Source organism: Hoplias malabaricus, chromosome Y (genome assembly GCF_029633855.1).
Source record: "Hoplias malabaricus isolate fHopMal1 chromosome Y, fHopMal1.hap1, whole genome shotgun sequence".
NCBI lineage: Eukaryota > Metazoa > Chordata > Actinopteri > Characiformes > Erythrinidae > Hoplias > Hoplias malabaricus.
In genome coordinates, this window is record NC_089820.1 from 2,418,599 (window position 1) to 2,426,003 (window position 7,405).

The following is a 7,405-nucleotide window of genomic DNA, read 5'->3' on the forward strand; positions in this document are numbered from 1 at the left end:
AGAAAAGAGAGTACTAAATAATTTTTCAGTACATATTTATGTGTATTTTTAAGTACCAGAATAATGTCCCACAAAATGACTCTGAGTATTGCGCTGACATTCCATATAAAACACATACTCACTCACTCTTTCTCACTCTCTCACACACACACACACACATACACTAAGCAAATGATTCATCCATGATGTCACTTATTCCTTTCTACTTCTCATCATCCATCATCTCTTCTCTGATGACTAACACACCACAGCACAAAGGCGATTTGCACAACTGCTTTTCCACTGTAAACTAACATAATAATAACAGGCTGTCTACTGACCTGCTACAGCTCAACATTTCAACATACTGTCTAAGTTCCCACAGCTAACAATGACTTCAGTCTCAAAAGGGTTAATCCTTAATATAAATAGAATAAAATGCATATATATCATCAAGGTTCTTTATTGACATGTGCACAGTGCAGTGAAATGCTACTACCCTCAGAATGTAACAATAAACACATTCATTCATTCATTCATTGTCTAAAACCAGTTATCCAATTCAGGGTCGCTGTGGGTCCAGAGCCTACTCGGAATTACTGGCCACAAGACAGGAACACACCCTCACACATTCACACCTACGGTGGCTTTTGAGTCACCAATCCCCCTACCAATGTGCGTTTTTGGACCGTGCAAGGAAACTGCAATACAACAAGACAAGACAGAACAGAATTATATGCATATAAACATATATTAAACAGTATCAAATGTAAGTATATGACATTGTAAACAGCAAAATGTGGAACCATATACTCCTAATATACTAAGCAACATGATTTGTAATACCACTGGGTGGGGATTTTTTTTAAAAAGAACTAACAACCCAGTGTCAGTATTTGATCTCACTAAATTTTAGGTCTCTGAATGTGAACGATCTAGTGCAAATCCTTCAGGCTGTTACACTAGCAAAGGGTGGACAAACTTCCTGTTAATAACCATGATTTCAAAACAAACATTGGAAGAGTGGGTGTCTACAAACATTCTGTCATATAGTGTAAGTATATAGGATCTACTCTGGAGAACCAAACACAGTCATTACCTTTAAGCATTTCCAAAGAAAATCTATTGGCTTGCAAATGCACACTTGTTTTTCAGGTTTCCCCACTGCCTGGCTCACTGCATGTAAGCCACAAAACAACATGCCAGCTAAATTTAAGGAGGCATTTAGTAAGTCAGGCAATTACCGACAACATCAATTCTACAACAAGCAGACTCTGCAGCATATTCTGAACATTTTTCTACCCCCTGTATATCACATCCACCTGTTCTACACACACTTTTAAACAACATTGCAAAAATCTGCATAACAAATATAAGACGTTTTGCTTATTTCACTTAATAAAGTTGTGTCAGGAGGGGAAGCTTTAAACTCTGCCTACAAGCAACCACTGTCTCACAACCATCAGGATTCCTTCTTTTTGTTGGCTCACATCTTTAAAATACTGCATGAATTAGTGTGCTGTTATCATGCATTTTGTTCCTTTTTTCACTGTCAAGAAACCTGTACTGTACTAGAGTAAAGCACATGTGCTTCCATCTCTGTAGTGCAAATGGAGTGGTACTTGTGATCCAGAACTGTCCAACATCATTACCTGCCACCTCAAATATTTACTTGACTGAATGCTTTCAAATCCTCACAGCAAAGGTAGTTATTAAAATATGGCAGACAATCCGTTAATATCATTTCAGAAGAATCACTGGGCAATAGCGGGTCAACAAACTTTTGGCCTTAAAGCATACTTTATGGTAGTACATAATGTTAAAAGCTCTGTATAAGCTTTGCATAGTCACCTCTGTCTTCAAGATAGGAAGACACCTAGTTTCACAATGGCTGCCAAACAAAACCCTCATTGTATGATATATAAAATGTATCATATAAAAATTATAAAAACATATCATTGTATGATATATAAGAAAAATGGAAAAAAAGTGTCTTTCATATTTAACCAATCCATGGCCGTGAACACACACACACACACACAGACATGCACACACATTTGTTGTTAGGTGAACCAGTTATGTATAGGGACTCTTATTATGACATAAGTCAGATGACACAGTTTGTTGTTGTTGTTGTGGGGCACACCTAATAGAGCCATAACATGGTGTCAGAAGTAGTCCTTTGGCCTACATATGTACTGTAGAATTTTTAGGTCCTTTTTCTTCCACTCGCCTGGATGTCGTAAAGTGAGCTTGCTATCTGAATTAGCCTGAATAGCAATGGCTGCTAGCAACGTTCCACTGCTCATGTTGATGAAACTCAGGGGATGTGAGTGCGAATTGGGAGATATTTCATGACAAGTTGGAGGACTATGCTTTAACTACTAAACTATCTGAGAAACTAAGGGCGGTGGAAGCTGCATCCCTGAGCTTTGTAATGGTCAAAGAGTGTCACTATATTTATAAGCACAACCTGATGGTGGAACAACCCAAGGACACAAATTCTACCCCCCTCGAGAAAAATTTCACGCCAACGAAAAATTTAATCTATGAACGATACGTCTTTGGTGATTGCAAGCAGGAGGAAGGTGAGCCAACACAATGCAAAAAGACAGCTACATGTGAATATGGTGATCTCAAAGAAAAGTTAATTAGAGACAAAATGGTGCTGGACATTCCAGATGAAAATACAAGGAGGTGGCTGTTAAAAGAGCGTCAGCTGATGTGAAATGGCACTGTTGAGACGTGCAGACTGCCAAGAGACAGAATATGGTTCTGGAAGGACCACCCATAGACTGTGCAAATGCAGTGCCGCATCAACCTACCAGACCACCCGCAGCCACAGATATCCCAAGTGTTCAGTGCCGTTACTGTGGTGTCATCCACAAGGCTTGGAAGAAAAGCTGTACAGTAATTGGCAAACAATGTAAGGTTTGTGGCACTAGCAACCACTTTGCAAGAGTCTGCCTGAAAAGTAAACAGAGGCAGTTAGAGGACAAATTGGATACAGTTGGAGACACTAAACTGGAGTTAAATGACGCTTGGCGCAAGGAACAGTATATCACAGAGAATACTGGCTCTATGCGAGCAAAGGTTAAAAAGTGGTGTGTTAATTTAGTAATCCAGCTTAGGACTCAGCAGTGTCAGCTAGACAGTGGTGCTACATGTGATGCGATTAGCCTCAAAGATAAAATGAGACTAGCACCCAAAGCTCCATTACACCAAGTTACACCAAGCTGAAGTTGTATTCTGGTCAGTTTATGCCCTTTTTAGTGGCATGTGTTGTGCATGAAATAATTGAAACAGACCAACTGCCACTCCTCTCAAGGTCCACATATGAGTGCGTAGGTCTCTTTCTGTTCTCAGTCCCAGCTACTTAAAATGATTTGTCTCTATACTGCAGATTCCGGCAATGCCCTGCTGCTCTCTGTTTCCCAGTTGAGTCAGTCCCTGTGATGTGCACTTTCAACTTGAGTTCATAAAGCTGATGCAATGCATACCTAGAAATGTGCTAGTGGCAATGCAGGCTACTGTTCAAGTACAACTTGATCAATATCAGGCAGATTGCTCAGGTGACAGAGCCCACTGACTGGATTAGCAACATTGTTATACTTAAGAAACCAGGCAAGTGTCTTTGCATTGAACCTAAGCATTTCAACAAGGCCCTTAAGCATTCACTTTACATCATGCCCGTCCTCAAAGATGTCCTATACAAATTCCTTAAGTCAAAAGTCTTCAATTGGCTGGATGCGAGGGATGCATTCCTCCAGTGCAGACTTGATGAGGACAGCAACCACATGACCAACTTCTGGATTCCTTGGGGGTCAATGCAATGGCTCAAATTCTCATTCGGACTTTCTGTTGCCCCAGAGGAACATACTAGAGGAATCGTCATGAGATGTTGGCAGATCTCGAGGGCATGGAACCCATAGCAGCTGATATTCTAGTTATCGGGTGTGGTGATTCTGCACCAGATGTGGCTCGGGATCAAGATGCCAAGCTCCTCTTACTCATGGACCACTGCTGAGAGGTTAAACTTAGGCTTGGTGTAAAAAAGCTTTAGTGCAAGGTAGCAGCTTTCTGCTTTCATGTTCACATCCTGTCGGTGGAGGGTTTGAGCCCAGGCCCAGAGAAAGTTTGGGAATTGATGGACATGCCCACTCTCTCAGATGCCAAAGCAGTGCAGCGGTTTGTAGGATTTGTCACTTACCTTGCCAGATTCTTGCCTAGGCTGTCAGAGCTCTGTGAGCTGTTGAGAAGGCAAATGGACAAAGACGCAGGCTGCCACTGGCTTCCAAAACATGACAGAGCAGTACAGGAAATGAAGTGCCTCGTCACATCAGCACCAGTCCTGCAATATTGTGACATGTCCAGGTCTCAGGTACTACCTCATGCAAGATGGCCAGCCAGTTGTATAGACGTCCTGGGCCCTTTCCATATCCAGACAGAACTACGCTCAAGTTGAAAAGGAATGCCTTATCATTGTATTCGCCTGCCAACAATTGCCTTCATTACCTGAATGGCTGCTCTAAGGTTGCGGCGGAAACGGATAAGAGGTCACTAATAGCCATCTTCAGCAAACCGCTTTTACTAGCACTAAAGTGCCTCCACAGCATTTCCTTGAACCTGCAAAATTACAACAATATATGTGGTATGCAAACCAAGACCGGAAACGTCTGAGTGACACACTGAGTAGGGACGTTGTGCCAGACACTCAGCCTGTGCCAGCAAGTGATATGCAGACTGTCTGTACTATGGAGCAAGAGCAGCATGATCTGTAATTCATCATACAAACTGAGTACCTTAATGTGACTGATTAGTGACTTTGCAGCATCAAGATCCAGACAGATCAAGCTATGAAGATGCAATGAATGCAAACTGCTGTTCTAAATGGCTGGCATGTAAAGACACAAGTTTAAACATAAGAAAGTTTTGATCATGCAAAGATTAGCTCATTGTACAGGACAGCATACTGTTCTGTTGCCAGTTGGTTATCATTCCGAGGTCTCTCAGAGACTTCCCAGATCAATTTGACACACATAGGGGCATAGTATAACCAGGCATGCACAGCGCAAACAAGGACTATGTCAGCAACTGCAGCACCTGTAATGAATATGCCATTAGACAGCAGAGAGAGACCATGATTTCTCATGAGCCCCCCACTAGGCCCTGGCAGATTATAAGCATGGACTTATTTCAGTATGGGGCAAGAGGTTACTGCTCCTGGTCCACCACTACTCTGACTTCTGGGAGATTGACCTATTGTCGGACCTCTCAGCTGAAACAGCAATCAAATGCTGCAAGGCACAATTCACTTGTTACGTTTTCTGTCCCCAAGTTCACTATAAATTGATATTTGGTTTCTTCATAACAGGAAGGTAACAGAAAGAGCGTCATGCTACATAAACATCACAGTTCTGCTGGGGTTTCGCAAACTTACTTATATTAGCTTTAGAACACCCTCTCTGGACACCAATGTCCCTAACATGCATAGAAATCTCAGCATATGTTGCCTCGTCTTTGACCATATTTCTAATTAAATAGTGAAATGGGTCAAGTATGTTCATCATTAATCTACCAGCAGAATAAGTTCCTCTGTTTCAAAATATATGGCACTATTAGCTTTAAAAACATCCAGTTCTGGCTAAAATCTGCAGCCCAACCCATAATTGGCTACAAGCAGGAATTTAAAAACTCGTTATTTTAATTTATATTTGTTCATATTCATTTTTTGTGTTTAGATGTATTTAGGTTCATTATGTTGTAGAAGTCAGCTTGTTTTCCTTAAATCAATGATATTAAAGTTTACAATTTATATCAGATCAGCCAAACTATTAAAATGATTGCTTATTTCTACACTCATTGTCCATTTGAACAGCTCCATTTACCATATAGCTGTACTTGTAGTTCTACAATTACAGACTGTAGTGGGTTGGATTTGGGAAGTGGTGGAGACAAGTTGTATAGGGAGTCTGGGGTTTCTACCCTAGATTATGAAAGAGTTTTTCATTGTGTTTCCTGATTTTTTTCAAAATATACTCACGGGTACAGAAATAAATTCTGGGCCCTGTGAAAGGAAACTGCCACACCCCTAGCCCACACAAAATTATTACTAATTTTGAAGTCTACTACAGTAAATCTTTGCTTTAGCTATGCAGAAGGGATATGAAATAAGAGAAAGCAGAAAGCAAACTTGCACTACTGGATAACTAAGCAAAAGCTAACACAAAAAGAAATAACAGTGAAAATGTTTAGCACAAAATCATAGCATATCCAGCCCCACAAACATTTAAATTGAAATTTTTAGTGCAGCACGAGTTGTGAACTGGCCGAGTTGTGATGTAAACACAATTTGTAACATAGTGGAACAGTCCATCAACAGTAAAATATCATATAATAATGTACAATTTGTACTTAATTCTAATAGTAATGTCCTTTTTAAATATTTATAATTACAGTTCCTGATCTGTATGTCCAGGACAGCTGACCAGGTATCCCTTAGCACTGGATAATCCATGTTATGTGTTTCATTTGATATTGCAACATTATAATATCATAATATTATGCTCACAGAAGAAAATGTGCCAGAGAAAGACAGCCTACTCTAACTCTATCCTGTATAACTACTGTGCTGACTGCTCCAGCAATTACATACCTACATGTTAATGCATGAACAAAGCGAACAAACTCAAAAAGAAAATCTTTTTTTTTTCCAGTGTTAGCATGGTGTTAACCCTTTGCAGATACATGGAAATTACAGTATTTGAGCAACATTAAAAATAGATATTTAATTGAAACATATATGTTATTAATAGACTATTAAAATAGAACTGTAGGCAATTTTAAATATTCCTAAATAAAATGTCCATATCCCTAACATAAATTATGCCTGTGTCATGGTCACTGAACAGGGTGAAAAACACACAAAAAAATATGTGCAAGATATGGACCACAGTCTGTGATTGTTTTTTTTTGTTTGTTTGTTTGTTTTTTTTAAGTAATATGTAGTTAAATTTGGGTGTGGTTAGGTTTGTGTTCTGATATTTTGCTTACAGCTGGGTGTGGAGTTTCTGATTTAAGTCATGCTATGATTCTTACATTGTGAATTACCCACTAAAAGTAATTTTTTAAAAAATTATTAAGATCTTTACAGCTTAAATATCTTAAATATTTTAAATATCGTAAAATGTGTCTTTATCTTGTAATCAAAATCTTTTATCTTCTGAGTTTATCTGGGTATATTTTTATCTCCATTATTCCAGATTGTTGAACTTACTGCCTTGTCTGACTGGTCATTGTAATTTTGTCTGCCCTTTCTTTTTTTTATTTACACTCCATTAATCAATCTCTCTCTCTCTCTGACTGTTGATAACCTTCATTCATTAATTGATCAGTAAATTACCTTTTATTCCACAGCCTTCGTCTT